General features: G+C 30.2%; 1 protein-coding gene across 2 annotated transcripts in view; it reads right to left on the bottom strand.

The window, feature by feature from the left end:
- LOC123557263 (tripartite motif-containing protein 45-like) overlaps positions 1–20,734 on the bottom strand; it is a 47,174-nt gene that overhangs the window by 17,616 nt on the left and 8,824 nt on the right. The gene's annotated exons all lie outside the window — the stretch shown is intronic.

Genomic DNA, 20,734 nt, shown 5'->3' with positions numbered 1-20,734 from the left:
ATTGGAAGAAATCTAAATTAAAAATATATTATATAAATGAGTAATAAAAATCTAATTTCTAATGATGGAATAGAAACAATAGATCAATTAATTATTCACTTAACTAAACTTGCTGCTGCTTACAGAAAAAGGTTTTGTGGAAGAGTAAATACAGGATTACAGATTACAGCAGGTATTTTTGGTTGCTCGGCTGCATTAGCACTTGTTCCACCTATTCCTATATTTGTAGCAGTTGCTGGCGCTGTTCAATCAATAATTACTATATTTATCAATAAACTAAAAGTTGAAAACAAAAAAGCTATTTTAAAATTGCACCACCACAAAATAAAACAACTAATAACAAAAGCACGGATCGGAAAAATTAGCAAAGAAGATCCAAATAAAGTTATACAGGATATTTTAACAATACTATTAGAAATGCAGAAAAAAAAACTATTCAATGCCTCTTGAAATGCATATGAAGGAATTTAAACTTAACGGATATAAAAGTAAAAAAGACGAAGAGCTGTATTAAATTTTACCTGCGTTTTTAGAGATTTTTTTCTATAAGTATATTATATATAGATGGTTAATAGAAAAGTAGATAGAATGATTATGCCAAAATTATCTAGCATTTGATGAGAAATAATGAATCCAGACAATAATTCATATAAAAAAGTACTCAAAAGAAGAAACGTTATTAAATCAAAACTTGATCAAATAGTTAGCGATGAATATAAAAATCATGTCATTGATAAATTACAAAATGTTATAGATCCTTATCTATTAGAAAGGAATTTATTGACGTAATGAATGGGACTGTGGTTGTCTATTAACTGAAGAAGAAAATGCCGAAAGGTTATGTGATTGTCCCAGACCAAATAATATTCGAAACAATCCTAAAAAGGTTATTGCAACCGATTATGATACTAATGAAGAAAAAACATATAAAAGCACTTATGCAGCATCCAAAGACCTCGATATTAATTCTGGATTAATAACAATGTGCTACAAAAGAAAAAAACAAGTTAAAAGTGGAAATCAAAAACCAGTGGAAAAAGATATAAATCTAAATATTTTATTTCTTTTTTTAATCCTTTTTCCTAAGTGATTTTTTTTTCTAAATATAATATATAGATGGAAATTGAGAGATGTACAAAGCAATATTATAAGAAATTTGAAATTAAAATTGAATATAGACAAGATCCAAAGAATCAATTATATTTAACTATAAACGACTCTTATGAAATACTTAAATCTGAACTTAAAGCTTTAAAAGGTATAAAAATAAATATTGTACTAAAAATAACTTTTGTAAAAATAGATAAAACTGATACAATATATAAATCAGCTTATTTTCAATCAAAGGCTTTAGAAATTATTAACACAAACGAAATAAAAAACACTTTACGTCAAGCTTTTGATGAAATAATAAATAGAATTGGCAACTGGATTTTAGACGGAAGTGGCTGGAGAATAGAGTCAGTTGATGCTCATTATATAAATAGATATAAATATACACCACTGGCTGCTTCAAGTTATTTAGAATAACCAAAACCATTACAAAATCCAAAGAAAGGATTGATAAATATAAAGAATGATGATAATGAATGGTTTAGATGGTGTCATTTAGCTTACAAATTCCCTGTAACAAAACATTCTGAAAGAGTTTCAAATTATAAAAGCATATAGATAAACTTAATTATAATGGAATAAAGTTTCCTGTTACATTAAATCAAATACATAAAATAGAAGCTTTAAATGATATTTCATTTAATATATTTGGTTATGAAGAAAATAGTATTTATCCATTGTTCATATCAAAATATCAATACGAAGAACACTGTGACATGTTATTAATCAATAAAGATAAGATAAATGGCGACTGTAAGTCACCAGGGACCCCGGTCCATCATTTTGTCTGGATAAAAGACTTTAATAGATTAATGTTTCAAAAAACAAAACATGCAAATAAAAAACATTTTTGTAAAACATGTTTACAATGTATTACACAAGAAAGAATATTAAATGAACATATTCCAAATTGTTCAGCTATTAATGGTGTTCAAGCTGTAAAAATGCCAAAAAGAGGGAAGTAAAGTACAATTTAAAAATTATCATAAGGGTTTAGCAGTACCTTTTGTAATTTATGCTGATTTTTAATCAATAACTAAGAAAGTTTTAACTGCTTTACCGTCATCTGAATCTTCATTTACTGAAAAAAAAACAAAGAAAAATATCAAACAGGGAATGCCACGCACCAAAAACGTAGCCTCCTCAAAACGAAACCCCCAGCACGCAGACGCGTGCACCATACACACACACACACCCCCCCCCCCCCCACCACACACACACAAAGCCAACACATAAGGACAAAACGAACAACACACACGCACACAAAGCCAACACATAAGACGAAACGAACAAACAAAGGAACACAGTGGGGCACCGCTATGGAACGGTCAGTGGCAAAAACACCACTGGGGAGCTTAAACCGGTTTATGGTGCACCTAACCTCACTCTTACCCCCACCATGTTCCAAAGACATGGGACAGTGTAAATAAAAGTAATCCCCTCCAGGTGAATCTCTTACACACGTAATGGAAACAAAAAGGCATGGCATGTAAAACACAAAAATGCTCGTGTATAAATATATAAAAAACAAACCTTAAGAACCAAAAACGTATGTACTCAATGCCTTTTCAGAAGACAGAGCAACAAGAGAAACACCCTTAAGGGCCCGACGAAACAGGCCAGAAGACAAATATCAAAACAGTTCAGTCCTGGTAGGATTTAAAAACTGCTTATCATAGAGTCCTCCCCCTCTTCCGTCAGACGCAATCAAAGAGGGAAGCGTAGTGTCCAACTGTAAACGGGTTGAACACTAAACATGCGGTATGTCTCAAAACAGTTGGGTCGTAACCTCTTTTGATAAAACGTTTGATAATCTTTCCAAATACATTTGGAAAATTACCGTGACCCAAGATCTTACGAAGTTTGTAAACCACATCCCCATAAAAAAACGGGTTTAGAAATACCTTCTCGCAAAAGTGTCTTTAAATTACTATTGAATTTTAAAACTAAATCAGAATTACGATAATAAAATTTAGCAAAATATTTACGCAATTTGTAATAACGGTAGCCTTGCTGAAGAAGTTTACCTGTAATATATTGATTACGTTCATTGAAATGCTTGACATGACTACACGCTCTGGCAAACCGAATTAATTGAGAAATATATACCCCATAAGATGTAGCCTGAGGTACATCCCAATCCAAATCGGGAAAATTTACAATACTAAAATTAAAATCATCCCTCTTGTCATAAATTTTGGTATGTATAAAATTGTCATAAATAGAGAGATGTAAATCTAAAAATGAAGCATCAGTATCCGAATTGTTAGTTTTAATTAACTGAAGCTCCCTAGGATAAATAGTACCCACCAATTGACCAAAAAACGGATTATCCATATTAAGAATATCATCTAGATAGCGTGATGTATTAATAAATGCCGTTATAATATCTGCCTGCGTATCTGGAGAGAGGCTCAACATAAAGTCTCTTTCATAACAATATAAAAACAAATCTGCGACAAGGGGTGCAAAATTTGTTCCCATGGGAATACCAACAACTTGTCTAAAAAACTGCATTCCCAAACCTGATGTAAATGTTGTTCAATAAAAAGGAAAGGGCTTTACAAACTTTGTCACAGGTCCACATTGTATAATGTTTAATAATATTGTTAGTAAAAAAAGCTTTATCAAAATTGCAAGCAATAAATGTAGCATTCTCTCTGGCAAAAGTCTTTTGAATTAGGGCAGTTAATTTGTCATTTATTAAGTTATGTGGTAAAGTGGTATACAAAGTAGAAAAATCGTATGTACTGACTGTAGATACCTTGTAATTATTAATTTTCAACTTATCCAGGATTTCCCAGAATTTTTAATCGACCAAAATAAGTGTTTACCAGAGTTTTCGTATACTTTATCGCAGTATCTTTCCACGTGGGCTTTCACAGCAGTTAGACATGATGTTAATAGTTTTGAAATATTTGTAGTTGTACAAGAGCTTGAATTAGCGATAAAGCGAGCTTTATATGGCTGTTTATGCAATTTAGGAATCCAATACATGGTCGGTAGTTTAATTTGTTGATCGTCTATACGAACTTTTAAATTAGAAACTTCAGTGATGTGATCAGTAATCAACTTATTTTCAACAGAAGGACTCAATGTATAAGTGTTAGTGCTATTTAGTTCGTTTTGTAAAACATTAATATAATGTAGGCGTCAAATGATGATAATATTGTTGGCCGCCTTGTCTGCTGGAACTAAGACATACTTAGAATGAAATTCTTGGATTTCCTTTTTCAAATGTCTTAAAGTAAACTTGGGTTTTGGTGGAAGTAGGTGTTCATTAGTTTGATAAAATTTTATTCGAGAATCAATAATGTTAAAAATATTTCGTTTCCAAGACGTTAATGCATTGGGATCAGCGTTCTCACGACGACACCATTTAACACAGAAGGTTTCGATGGATTCTGCAATCTGACCACGACAAGCATTAAAATCAATAGTTGAAGAAATTCTATATTTAGGTCCTTTAAAGAATAAATTACGAATACGCTTGTCCTTAACAATATCAAAATTACCAGTGATGACATGACCTGCATCTGAATAGCAAAATTTTGAGTTTTTACATTCGCAGTAAGAAGGAGTATTTGTTTGAACATCTAAGTCGGAAACAATTTTATTGTAATTGAAAATAACATTTCTTACAGGTGTTTTATATTTATAACAGATAATAGAAACTTCGGAGTTTCTGAAATATTTAGGCACAGAATCAATGACACGTTTATCACGAAATATACTAGGTACATCAATGCAGTCAATACCTTTGTTCATGAAATAAATTTTAAGAAAATGTCTCTCATGGTCAGATTGGGTGTCAATATGTGGACGGAGAACCTGTTGTGTGTAACTTTGAATAAGATATGATACAGTGTAAAACGGATCTGTTTGAATAACATACTGGTCCGCTTCTTCGTCTAGCTTTTTAAGAGACTGTACAGATAAAGATGTAAGACGAGAAAGCATTGAATGTCTACCAGAGTTTGAAAGAATTAAATCGAGGTCAGCAACAGATATATTGACTTTAGATTTGCGTTTAACATTACCATTTCGTCTAATTCCATGAGACCTGGATTTACGTTTCCTAATATTTAAAATAGAAAAGATATCGATATCAGGGTTTTTAGAGATATTACCTTCCTGATAAATATTATCATTTAAGCCCAACGGAAACGGTGACTGTAAATTTTTTAATCCATTTGAATTCTGCTACATGCCTGGCTTTAATTTTAAAACTAGATGTGGAATTAGTATCATATACGATTTGCTCTACTGGTTGCATTGTTACCTGATCAAATGTATGGCCAGATTTACGAAAGTGTTGGTATAAAAATGTAGTAAACTTGTTCCGACTACGTATTTTGTATGAATGTTCACGGAAACGAATTTTTAAAGAACGTCCTGTTTGGCCAACATATTGAATACCACAATTGGGTGCGTTTCAAGTCAGTACATATATCACGTGGGACGTATTTCAATCAACGTCAGAATTAAGTACCACATTAAAAGTTCTACCGTTAACGTTTGAGGTAATTGTAGACCTGTGCGATAAATGATTGCAACAACCGCACCTCTTAGAATTGCATTTGTTAATAAAACGGTACTCTCTACATCTCTGTGGAAAATTTGTATGTTTAATTTTATATTTCTTTAGTATAGCAGAAGTTAAAGGTGATAGACAAATACGCAGATTATTACGAAAAAACAGCTGGAGAATTTAAACTAGTACGTGGAATATAAACTGACTGAATAGAATGTAGCTTAAGTGGAGAAAGGCTAATCGATGGTGTATGTCTTAAAAATGTACTGTTATCTTTAGGCAGATGAACAGAAGATGTAGAATGTAACCGAAGAGGTGAAAGAATTAATTTCGGTACTCTGTTATATATACTCATGAAATGTAATAATTGTAATACCATTCTGTGAAAAGTGGCGTTCGGGTAGATCAGTCATCAGTTTCAATTCGTTAAGTGAAAATGTTAAGCGCCAGATAAAAAGGCGCTGGAGGTCCCAGAATACAAGAGGACGGGATAACTAGCATGGACCGGAATGTCAGTGAACACAGAACCTTCAACGCGGTATAAGATACTTCTCATCTTGACAGAGGCCGAGAGTTTAGAGCGAATAACAATCCCTGAAGGATGAAAATGTAACAACATTGATTGAATGTACGGGGAGACTTTTTACGGCCGCCACACGATATCAAAAACATATAGATTGTGGTTACGGCTATAAAGTTGTTTGTTGTTATGACGATAAATATACTAAACCAACCCAGATTTATAGAGGCCCTAATGCAGTTTATAAGTTTATTGAAAAAATGCTTGAGGAAGAGGAATATTATAAAGAAATATTTAAAGAGCACTTTAAGAAAGAATTAAGAATGTCTAAAAAAGACGATATTGAATTTAAAAAACAAAAGTTTTGTCATATCTGTGAAAAAGAATATATAGAAGGCGAAGTGCCAGGGACTACGTCCCAGGGACCACAGATTCACATACTGACCACTCTCATCTAACAGAAAATCAGAGGAAGTGCTCACTCAGAATGTAAATTAATTTTAGAATAACACACAATATTCCTGTTATTTTTCATAATTTAAAGAGGTTATGACGGTCATTTTATTATGCAACAAATAGGAAATTAAAAAAAGAAATTAATGTTATTCCTAACAATATGGAAAAGATATATGGCATTTATGATAAGGGATTTAATTTTTATGATTCATTTCCAATTTATGTCTCAATCATTGAAATTTAGTAACACCATATTCCAGAATTTAAATATTTATCTCAAGAAATTTGACAAAAGTAAACTTAATTTATTAAAAACAAAGGTGTTTACCATATGATTACATGATTCATTTGAAAATTCAAAGAAAAGAAGTTACCTCCTAAAGAAAGTTTTATTCAATTTTAAAATGAAACACACATACTGACAACGAATATGAACATGCAAAAAAAATGTTTGGAAAAATGTAAAATTAAAAACAATTGGAGAATATCATGATCTATATAAAAATGACGTATTACTTTTAGCTGATGTATTCGAAATTTTAGAAACTATGTTTGGAATATTAAAAACTTGCCCTTGTCATTATTTTGTAGTCTGGTTTAGCTTGGGAGCAATGTTAAAATGTCTGGAATAATAAATGATTTCAACTGATATTGATATGTATCTTTTTATTGAAAAGGGAATTGAGAGGGGGATAAGTTATATTTCAAACAGATACAGTAAAGCAAACAATAAATATATGAAAGATTATGATCTGAATTAGAATCTAATACATTATGTACCTCGACGCCAATATCTTTATGGTTGGCCATGTGTCGACGTTTGCCCTCTGGAAACTTTAAATTTATATCTGAAAAACCATTCAAGAAATTAATTGCAAAAGGTAAAACTAACTTTATAGTTGAATGTGATCTTGAGTATCCAGAAGAATTACATACTGTACATAATGATTATCCTTTGGCTCCTGAAAAAATCAAAATACCAGACGAATGGCTTTCAAATTATAGTAAAAATGTTAAAAAGAATTTGAAATAGGAAAAAGTAATGTAAAAAATTAGTTCCAACTTTAATGAAAAACAAAATTTATTGTTATTATGAAATATTGAACTAATACACAATTAGGTTAAAAGTAACAAAATACATAGAATTAACTTTTGACGAAAGTCCTTGGTTAAAAAATATATTGATTTTAATACTCAAAAAAGATCTAAAGCAAAAATTCATTTGAAAAAGACTTTTTTAAGTTAATGAACAATTCTGTATTCGGTAAGACGATGGAGAATTACGCAGAGGGTTAGTATAAATTAACTCACGATGAAAACCTTTTATTAAATATATTGCCAAACCTTCATTTGTTAGTTCAACGATGTTTAACAGAATTTATTTGGTATTCATAGAATAAAGAAAGTTTGTTATTAAACAGACCTTGTTATGTTGGAATGTGCATTCTAGATTTATCAAAATATTTAATGTATGATTTTCATTATAATTACATTAAGGAAAAGTATAAAGGTAATTGTAAATTACTATTCACTGACACTGAATCATTATGTTATGAAATAAAAACCAAAGATGCATATGAGGATTTTTATAAGGACAAAGATTTATTTGATAATAGTAATTACGATAGTAATTCAAAATTTTTTTTGACAATAATAAAAAAGTAATTGGAAAATTCAAAGATGAAGCTGCTGGCATTCCCATTGTTGAATTTGTTGGATTAAGAAGTAAAATGTATTCATATTTAATACAAAATTCGCCTGGGAAGGAAAACCAGGAGATTAAAAAAATGTAAAGGAATTAAAAAACATGTTGTAAAGAAAACAATAGTTCATAGAAATTACAAAGATACTTTGTTTAATTCAACCAAAAGTAATCACATCTTTAAAGTTATTCGTTCTGATAAACACAATCTTTCCAGTTATGTTATAAATAAAACATCTTTATCATGTTATGACGATAAAAGATATATTCTTGATAATGGTATTAATACACTAGCTTATTCTTAAATTATAGAACCATAAATTGTTAATTGAATATTCTTAACGTTTAAAGAATTATTATAAATTACATCATTTGTTTGAAATTGATTTGCATAATTAATAAAAATAGATACATTTTTTCTGTTATTTTTTACATTGTAACTTTGAAGAATTTTATTTTCTTTGCTTTTTAATTCCAATTTCGCTTCTCCTTTATCTATTTAAATTGCATCAACAAGAATAATTAAAATGCAATTAAAAATAATTCTTACATTATTACCATTTTGAACTAAACCAGGACTAGCATTATCAACTTTCCATTGAAATAATCCACTATCGGTATCTTCTGTTGCAGATGTTAAAAACAATGGAGGTTTTCTTATTATTTGTTTTTCTATTTTATTTACTTTTTCATTTATATTATTGAATATTCCCATTATATTAATTATTCCAGTTAAAATAAACACAATAATTAATTAAAACTTTAAATAATATTTTAATTCAAAAGTTTACTTTCTTTATAATTTATATATTCCTCCAGTATGTAGAATTTGACATAACTACCTGGCAAAAGAAAAAATCCTGTATCGAAGGATGTTGGATCGCCGTTATAAGGATTAATGTCAAACATTGTCTTTTCTGTTAGATAAATTTTGATTTTTTTCTCATACACAGATACTGACGGATTGTTACCGAACATATATACTATATCAGCGTCACTGAGGTCACTGATGTTACTGATGTCACTAACCACGGGTGTTATATTTACACTCCCGGAGGGAAATTCACCGATAAACCCTCTCGCCACCACCTAAAAAACTAAATGTGATATTGGACATGCTCCCCCCCCCCCCCCCTTACATTTGACTTTAAATAAAACCTAGTATCTATTATATAAATTTCGGCTGTTTTGACTGAAAACACATTTTTTAAAGGTACATCCGGTACAGCTAGTTTAAATTCCTGGTTTATGTTTATAAAAAAGCTTTATAATCTACGATATTTCCAGATTCCAAATTAAATAAATCAAAATAGCCCACATTAACCAGGCCTTTCCCCTCAATATAATCAACATCCACCAAAGTATATAATGATAATATCCAGACACCGTGGCTATCATAATACTTTCTCATTAATATTGATATGCGAGAATAACTTTTAAGACCGTCGCGTGATATTTTATAATCATCGTTACTTTTGTATTCAAAAAGAAACACTTCACGTTTTACTTTTTCTAGTTCTTCTTCTATTTTCTTGTATTCATTTTCATGTTCAAGAATTACTTCAGCTAAATCATCAACTCGTTTTGTTGTAACTTCACCAGAACTTTTAATTTCATGATATATATTGTCTATTCTTTTTTCAAAAACAACGTCTTGTTTATCATATACATCCAGCTGATCATTAATTATATTAATTGCTTCAGTATTGGTAGAAATTGATTGAGTATTACTAGAAATTTCTTTAGTATTAGCAGGAATTGATTCTCCTTGTTTAGCTGATATTTCAACTACAGAGTCCAGATCATTTATTATTTTTTTAATTTTATCATCAAATTCGCTGAAATTTTTTTGTAATATTTCTGTAAGTGTACTTAATTCCGCGTACTTTAAATTGTGACGTGTGTCAACAGTACTAATCAAGATCCGAAGTTGTTTCTTAAAATTTTCTAGCTGATCATTAATTATGTTAATTGCTTTAGCATCAGCAGTAATTGATTCTCCTTGTTTAACTGATTTTTCAACTAAAAAGTCCAGTTCATTTTTATCTTCTTCAACTTTAGCATTAAGCTGCGACATATCTTTTTGTTATAAACCTGTAAGTTTACTTAAGTCTGCATACTTTAAATTGTGACGTGTGTCGACATTACTAATCAAAATTCGAAGTTGTTTCTTAAAGTTTTCTATTTTAGAATTGAGCTCTTTTTTTAAGGTTATTTAATGCAGTGTCATGGTCATCACCTCTTTGTGAAGCTGCCTTTTCCAGTTCAGATTTATATTCTGCAAGTTTATTTGAAATTAATTCTAATAAATCTTTATGCTTTTTTTTCAGTTTCAGTATTTAGTTTATTTATTTCTGTTCTGATTTCTAACTTCTACATATTTTGTAACTTTTTCTCGGCTTCAATAATCTTGTCTTTTAGTTCTTCATGTTTGATCATACTATCTTTTAATTCTTGAACTTGATTGTATAACTTTTCAAAATTGGTTCTAAATACTTTTTTTATGTCATCATCTGTCGAATCAGATTTCTCTTTTCAAGTTCTTTAATAGAATCAACCATAGCTTTCATTTCTTCTTCAATTTTACCTTGTAATTGAACTATTAATAATTCACTATTTTTAAAATCTTTTGTTAAATCTTCAATATTCTTTACTTGTGCTTCTAGTGTTTGTTTTATACTTTTGATATCTTCAAGATTATAGTCATCTATTACACTTTGAACTTTTTAATACATAAACCGTCTTGAAACTGCATCGTTCGGTTTATCTGGATTTCCTAGGTTGATTATTTCATTACCTCCCATATCTAATGCTCTGTTCATTGTGTTATCAAGTTCCTTATTTCTGTAAAGATATGATTCCGTTTCCTTTTTAAGTTTTTTTTAATTGTTTTTAGTAGCATAATCACCTAAATCAATAACAAATTTAACTTTACTTATACTGTCAGGTTCACTTATTTGTTTTACATCATTAAAAACTCCCATCTATATAATTCCTGTAAAGTTTTTTCTTAAAAACTTCCTTGGTTTGTCAATATATAAGAAATCATATTTTTGTTTTGTTGCATTAGCAAAAGAGTTAGGGTTAATATTTTGTTCATTACAAAATCATATCATTTTCCGTTTACTTGGACTTTCAAATAAAATATAAAGTGTACAGTTAATCCGAATATCTTTTGGTGCTTTATAGTAAGACTGACTTAAATAAATAACACAACAGTTTTTGTGACGTCCTTGAATAAAGTATTTTGTTATTTCACTCTGAACCTTTTTATCTTCACATACAAAATCATCAAATATTATTACTTTTTGTTTTTCTGATTCAAGATTCTCACAGGGTTCAATTTGGCTGGGATCAGCCGAATATTCAAGTATTTCATTTGGATCTACTTTAATTTTTCTTTTTTGCAATTTGACTTAAGTTATTTATTAAATCCTGATATTTAGATTTCTAAGTTTTTAGCATATAGGTAATTTATCATAATATATAAAAGGTTTTCGTATCATATGCATTAATGTATTTGTTTTTCCAGATCCAGAAGATCCACATATTAACATTCTAAAACATGAATCTGGCATAAAAGGATAATGTTGTTTAAAGTGATTAGATTTATCAGTTTTTGTATCATAATTTGGAATTTCCATTATATAATAATATTACATTATCTTACATTATTTTACATTACCTCACATTATCTTACATTATTATATAAATGCAATCAAAACTTAATGAAATGAGAATAAGAAAAAACTTTATCGGGCAAAAGATGAGCTCTTAGAGAAGAAATATTGAGAGAAAAAAATTAAAAAGCTACAAATCGGGATATGTATAATGAAATTTATAAGCCAATTACTGAAGGAATAGAAAGTCAAAAAGAAAAATTATCAAGTCAGTTAAAAGCATTACCTGGAATTAAGGAGCAATTAGCGTTATTAGGTGATGAAATGAAAGACATACAAACATACCAGGGTTAACCATCTCCTGAAGAACTGGCGAGGGAATATAAAAAATACAGGGAAATAAACAAAGAACTACTGAAGAAGAAGTTGAAAAAACACTGAAAGATTATGGAAGAGAAATAAAAAAACAACAAGCTTTAAAATCGACTCCTTATACACCGGTAGATTGGGGAGATGAACCTGTTTGAGGTTCCTGAAGATGAACTTAAGAGAAGAGAAGATGAACTTAAGAGATTAGAAGATTATGGAAGAGAAAAGATGGGAATAACTGAAACAACTGATGATACAACTGAAAAATCAGAAGAAGAATTAGGAGCAAGACCAAAAGAAAAAAAAATACCTACAGTAGATTTAGATGCTTTTCTGGATGATAATGTTTTAGAAGAATATCAATATTACAAACCATCTGAAATGTTTGACTTTTTTCCTGCAGATGAATCTGATCCTGATAAAATAAATAAAAACATACTTAAACGTACAATAAATGATGTTACTACGAATATTAAAAAATTAAATGGTTCAATAACTGGCAAATCAAGATCAAAAGATCCAAATAAGCAAGAAAAAGCAAAAGAATTAAAACATACCCAAGGCGAATTAATAAAGTACAAAGACCGGTTAAATCATATTCTTGGTATGTCTTCTACATATGGACAAGGAATATTACATCATAATCCATATAAAGTTTCACCAAATGGTCAATATGGAAATTTAATTATTAACTTAAATAAACTTTATGGTCAAAATAAATTAATTGCTAAAGATAGAATAACTGGAAAAGAAGTAATAAACTCTAAAGTAGATAATGATTTGATTGATCTAATTAATAAAAGAATAAAAGATATAATAATAAAAAAACATTCAATACTTTCTAGAAAAATATTTAAAGAATTAACAGAAAAATCAGGATTACCTATCAATAAAAGATCCATGAAATTTAAAAAAGTAATTAGGGGACAGGTTTATGACGTATGTCCATGTAATCCAGACGAACTGATTAGTAACTTGGACTTAATTTGTGGTTCAATTTATGCCGGAAATAATAATGAAGAAGTAAAAAATGAAGGTATTAGCAAAATTGATGAACTATTAAAAATGAATGAATTGTTACCAAAAGAACATGAAATGTTATATAAAAAGTATTTTTTCTTAAATATATAAATGGAACAAAAAATAGTCTTAAGTTCTGAAACAGTTAATTTAAAAGATAATAATAAAAATACTCCAAGTGATTTTACAATCAGAATTAGTCGTTCTTTAAATTTAAATAAAAATAAAACTTATGTTGTTGGTTTGGATAGTATTAACACTATGACCTACTCTTGGCATAATATTAGTGACGAATACGATAATAAAAGAATTCGTTATAATAATGGTAAAGAATGGAAAGATATTAAATTTACAAATGGTTCTTACAGTTACACAGATATTAATAATTATTTAAGGGAAACATTAATAACCAATGGTGATTATGAATTTGATAAATCAGACATTGCTCCAGTAAGTTTAGAATTTGATTTAAGTAGTTTTAAAATATTAATTTCAATTCATGATAATTTTAAGTTGCATTTGGGAATATCAAATTTTCATACATTGCTTGGATTTGAGAAAAAAATTGTAAACAAAACTGAATGGGGAACTACAACACCAAATATAACTAACTCTGTGGATACAATTTATATTCATTGTGATCTTATTGATAATTCACTCGTTGATGGTAATTTTAGTGATATTATCTATGCTTTAAGTACTGCAGATTTAACAAGAGCTTATCCATTTACAAAAGAACCAAACAGAGTTGGATATTCTGAAATTAATAAAAATATTATAAATTCAATAAGAATATATATTACAGACATATTTGGTAGAATAATTAATTTTAATGGGGTTGAAACAAGTTTTACACTAATTTTAAAAGAAATATAAAATTATAAATTTTAGTTTTATATAATGTTCAAAAAAGTTTATGACAAAATAAAGGAATATTTATTTATGTTGATGCTCACACAGGAGAAGAAAATATGTATGGCTCAGGTATCTTTGACACTTTAACGAAATTGTTTTCAAGTGGAGTTGCATCTTCAATTAGCACAGCTGGAAAAAAGGCTCTGGAAACAGCAGGAAAAGCAGCACTTGAAAGTGGAACAAAAAAGGTTGGAATGGAAGTCAGAAATTTAGCTGCTAATAAAACTGTTGAAAAATTTAAAAAGAAACCTGCTCCAGCAGTTGGTAATTTAATTGCTAAGAAATTACAAAAAACAAATTCAAATAATGAGGAGGAGGATATTAATATAAGATTAAATAGATTATTGTCAGGTTCGGAAGCGAACTTTGGTTCCCTGTCATCTGCGGCAGCTTCAGCTCGACGTAAACGTATTAACAGATTAATTTATAAAAAATAAAATAATATATAATATATACATGTTTAGAACAAAACAATATTGTGAAAGATACGAACTAACTCCTATTCAATTAGATACAGCCTTAATATCAGTCTTGGGAAATAATGTTAAGCAACAAAAAAACGGATATCACTTTACAATTAATGATAGAAGTTCATATTTTGATTGGTTTAATGGTTATTTTGAAGTAAGTTTTAAAGCAAATAAGCTTGCTAATGGTAATAATTATGCTGACGGAGATCAAATTGCTTTAATTAATAATGCAGCTTCATTAATTGATCAGTTAGTGGTTAAACAAAATGGAAAACTTGTATATGATTGTAATTAATTATACAAAGTAATAAATGTAAAAAATTTAGTTGAACTATCTAAGGTTTATGCAGAAACAACTGGAACAAATGAATTTATTTATTTAGATACTACTGCTGTTACTGATGATAATAAAGGTTTTGCTTCTAGGAAGTTATCAATCCAGGGTGGTAAAGAGGTAAATGCTAAAATTCCATTAAATAATTATTCATTTTTTCAGGGTTTGGAAACTAATATTATACCTCCAAGTCAAATTCAAATAACACTGCAGCTGACGGATGATGATGAATTAATTTTCAGAGCTAATGCTGCTGATGCTGGTAGAGTAAGTGTAACAAAATTAATTCTATGGGTTCCGCGTTTAATTTTCAATGAATTTGCACTTAATCTAATTGCTGAAAGATTTACAAAAGCAAGATGGTCATACCTTCGGGAAATAGTGACACAATCAACTGATACACAACAAAATAATATAACCTTTAGAATAACAGCTGGTATAACAAAACCACAACATGTATTTGTTTATTTACAACGACCTGACAAAGTAATTCACAAGAACATAACCCACATTTATTAGATACATTTAAAATTAATGCAGCAAATAATAATTGCACTTTGAGCTCCTGTCCTCTAGAAGTTGGTAATGGTGTTTTTTATCCAGAAACAGAATACACAAGTATATCAAGAATATATGATGATGTAATTAATTATTATTATAAACAAAATAATAAGACTACTGGAAGTCTGCTAAATAGATTAAACTTTTACAGTTTATTTGGATTTGTTCATTTTAACTTGGAATATAAAAAGGAAGTAATAACAGAAGATCCTAAGCATATTACATTAACAGTTAAGTTAAATATTCCTGCACCAGCTTATATTCGTGTTTACGCAATTGTATTGTATGAGGAAACAGTTGAAATAAATACTATTGGAAATGAACTTGTTATTGTTTAAATAAAATTAAATTAAAATAAACTAAAAATTAAAATAAATATAAACTATATAATGGCATCAAATTATATTGAATATAAAGTTAATCTTACAGATGGACAAAAACATTTTTTAGCACAAGCTTATAATAATAAAATTCCACATACGTTTAGATTAAAACATGAACAATTACGTGGAAACTTCCCTTTACTTTTAACAAAAACACAAATTAATCAAATTGAAAAGTCTATTAGAAATAATAAGGGATTAGAAATTACAATTTTGAAAAAAACAAATGTCCAGTCAAGGTCAAAATGGTGGATTTTTAGGAGCTTTGGCTGGTTTGTTAGGAAAAACAATTCTTCCAATGGCAGCGAAAATAGTTCCAAAAATATTAGCTCCTCTAGGCATCGGCGCTTTGTCTGGGCTTGCCAGTACTGGTGTCAGTAAGTTACTTGGAAATGGTATGATTTCAGTAGCTAATAATAAGAGAAATATTATATCGCCATATCTTACACCTAATCAAAGAAAACAACTAGTGGGATCTGGAGTGATTAAATTAACACAAAAACAAAAACAAGACGGTGGGTTTTTAGGCATGTTGGCTGCTAGTCTTGGAATACCTTTGATTACATCTTTGTTAAGTGGTAAGGGACATGGTCAGGTATACAGATTGATTCTCAACGGAGACCTTACAGACGAATTCCTATAGTAAAAAAAAAAAATAAAATTATAAACAAACCTATTTCTAACTTTGAAATTGAACAATGGGTAAAACAACTGGGTATAACAAACTTTAGGGGTGTATTTAGTAGAAATAATTTACCAAAAACGAAAGAAAAGGTTGAATGCGGAATAATCAATTTAGATGGCTCTGTTGGACCTGGAACACATTGGGTTTGTTACTTGAATACTTTGTACTTTGATCCATTTGGACTTCCTCCACCGAAAGAAGTAATTAATTATATACCTGGAGTCAAGTATAACAACATACAATATCAAGACAAAACAAGTACACTCTGTGGTTACTATTGTTTATTTTTTATAAAAATGTTACAACATGGTATAAACATTTATGATTTATGGTATAAAACACTGAGAGTAAACAATGTCAAACATAATGAACAAACAATTATAAATTATTTTAATAAAAAGAGTTAAAATGTATCAAGAACATACTATCCTTTACTACTAACAAAAATGTACCCATAAACGTTATATTCCATACTACTCCCAAAAGTGTATATTCAATCATGCGTATGATTATGGTATAATCCTATGGTTGAGTAATTCTCAAAACATGGAAGTATTATGATGTTTAACCATGCGTGTGATTATGGCATAAGTATACGGTTGAGTGATTCTCACAACGTGGAAGTATTATAATGTTCAACCATGCATGTGATTATGGCATAAGTATACGGTTGAGTGATTCTCACAAGATGGAAGTATTATGATGTTCAGTCATGTGTGTGATTGTTCTACAATCCTACGGTTGAATAACTACTGTAAAATAAAGTTTCATTCCTTCAATTCTACCGTTGTATGGTTTTTATACTAGCAAAGAAAGTCCTAGTGTGTCGTCTGATACAATATTACACCGCCGGTGAAGCCTCTGGTGAGCTTCGCTGTGTAGAATGTTCTGGGTGTGTATGGTACTAAATCCTTTCTTTTCATTTCTCAATAATATTTTCACATATCCTTTGTTATTAGAGTCTAAAATCATATCCTTTTTATTCGATTTTATTAATTGATCGACTGTTTTTCAAGTTTGGCATATTTGTAGACAGTTAGCAGTTCGCTGGGTGTAATTTATTCGAATTCCAGACATGTTGTTTAGTAAGTTTGTAATATTTCTCACAGTATAACGAATTCCATTCTTACATCATACAGTTGTCAAAGTAAGTACTTCGTCCCCTTCCAAATAAGCAGTTAAACCTAAAGGTGTCTTTGTAGAAATCTCGAATAATCATATCTTTAAGTGTTCTTATAAGTCCTTTCTTTAATTATTTAACTTTATAAGACATATCCTTTGTTATAACTGTTTAAAATAGCATTCCATTCCTTTATCTAAGTTGATAAATTTTCGACATATAATACAACGCCATATTGAAAAGAATAATCTAGTAATATCGATTGTCACTCCATGCGGTAAGCTCTCTCGATTGGATAAATTTGTATGGGGATTTAGAAACTGTCTTATTTACTAACCTGATTAAGCGTGGTAGTCTACCTGCGTTAACCTGCTGTGGGTTATAAAATAGGCTGATTGTTTTTTCAGTATGGGTTTTAAAGTTTCTTATGACTTTTTAATGAAATATATTTTATATAAAATATATGTTTTTTTTGGTTTGTTAATACATGTGGAAGTTAAATCAGAGGTTTTTACAAAGTTTAGTAAAAACCTGTGGTTTTTTAATTGTCCGGCATTGGTCAGTCTGGACCAAGGACTATAGGTTAAATGGGGTCAGATTGGCCCAGAACCATCATATTTAATACTACTACCCAATATAACCCCGTTGCAAACTTGAATTAGATTTTATGAAGAAAAAATATTCTATCAAAGTTTCATAAAAATAGGATAGAAAATGTGTGTTCTAGCGTGTTAACGACGTTTTTCTATTATCTGACATGGTAACCCAGTTTTAAACTCAAGATGACCCAGTATGAAACTCGCCGAAACTTGATTTGACATTCAGATCAAGTTTTATATTAAGATTGGACTAAAACTGAGACCTCTAGAGTGTTAACTGTAAAAGTGTTTACGACGCCGGACACAGTATGACGGACAGAGGGTGATCACTATAGTTCACCTTCAGAACTTTGTAAACATTAAATCAAGAAATACATTTGTACATTTTTTACATATTTTCTATGTAAAAATTGGCCATGATTCCCACAAAATGCTGGAAATAATTATAGTTCTAAACCTACTACACACCTAATGATGAAATAAGTGTACAAAGTATCAAAGTTACAACTCGTATAGTCTTCAAAGGAAGTAGACCTAAACAAAAATCTAAACCAATGCCGACACCGAACAAAACTTTTACCTTGGAAAAAGTGGTCCACAACGTGAAATAAATTCGGTGTCTTTTAGGTCAGAGACCACAAGTTCAAATTGTACAGGGAACTTCCTGAGAATAAGGTAAATGTATACATGGGAATAAGGTAAGGTTTAGCCCGTATTGATTGGTCAGTCAGTCAGTAATGTAAACAGACCAAAGAATCGAACTGTTTTCCGAGAATTAATCTTTCTAGTGCGTTTAGAGTATCTTTTCACAATTTGACAATAGTGGTTTTGCGAAAGGTTTCACGAAATGGTTTTTCTCCCATCATGCCAGGCCTGGGTAGCATTTAAGTAAAAAATACTTACATAAAGTATCAGTATTCATGTTTTTCTTACGTTATTTTGATCGAACTGAGATAGTTCTTGAAAGTTAAACGTGAATAAATTTACATGTTTTGATTTACGGAAGGCCGTACACGCCATTATGTTATACGGCTATACAGCAGTAATAAAATTTGCCGTATGTTCTATATAAAATTCACAATCTATTGAGAGCTGTAACGCATACCCATGCAGACCCATTTTAAAAGGTATCACTAGCCTTGTGTTCTTAAATGACATATAAACCACCAAGAAACACCAAGGAAATTAGGAATCATGTATCTTCTAAGAGAGATTTGTTTTGTCTCACAGATCAACACTAAGGAATAACTTCTAAACTAAATGTGGGCATGGACACACGAGTAATGAGGTTTGTTTACATTTCTATAAATGCAAAGCATCTCCTGTGAAAATCCTAAACACGAAGGTGACAGTGTATTTGCCAGTCTAGGTTTCAAAGAGTTGGATTTCTTACTCCTAGGTTAGTATGTAGTAATGATATTCCACCGTCTGCACATTCGATGTGTCATCCACTTGTATATATGGTTACAACTCGATGGCCTGAAGGGTAAATAGTCCAGAGATACCTGCCAGTCTAAAACTGAAGAATGAACCTAATACTGAAGAATGGGCTAACCTTACTAAAAAAAACAAAGACAAATATCAACCCTATGATGTCATGTTGGCTTTCGAACAAGAGGACATTTGGACGGACAGGTGTTCTGAAAACTAATTGGATCTGCTCATAATGGTAACTCCCGGACTATCGTTTCTTCCAAGAGGCTAAAGTCCACTGGGCAGATTTCAGACCAGTCGGCCTGTAGACTGACGGGCTGGTTGCATTTGGAATATAAAATTCATGCACATCGTTGACTAATTTACACAGATGCCTTTCTTAGTTTGCAGCTTATTGACTAGAAAACTATAAATATTACTCTGCAAAGTATTTAGGTAGACGCACAAATATACAAAAAGCTGGATTAGGTTGAATCACTAATATGCCACAAACTGGTTTAGGTAGAAGTACATACGTCTGCAAAAAACTGGAATAGGTAGAACAGAACTACCACCAACAGGTCTAGGTACAGCCACAAATCTGCGGATAAACTGGATTACGTAGTAGCATATACATCTGCCACAATCTGGTTTAGGTAGAGACAAAAATCTATCACAAACAGGTTTATGTAGTATATGAAATCTACCACAAACTGGTTAAGGTAGAAGCACAAATCTGCCACAAACTGGTATAGGTAGCACAAATTTACCACTAACTGGTTAAGGTAGAAGCACAAATCTACCACAAATAGGTTTAGTAATAAGCACAAATCTACCATAAATAGGTTAAGGAATAAGCAAAAATCTACCACAAACTGGTTTAGGAATAATGACAAATCTACTACAGACTGGCTTAGGAT

This window comes from Mercenaria mercenaria, chromosome 18 (assembly GCF_021730395.1).
Source record: "Mercenaria mercenaria strain notata chromosome 18, MADL_Memer_1, whole genome shotgun sequence".
Taxonomy (NCBI): Eukaryota; Metazoa; Mollusca; class Bivalvia; order Venerida; family Veneridae; genus Mercenaria; species Mercenaria mercenaria.
This window is presented reverse-complemented; position numbering and strand designations above follow the sequence as displayed.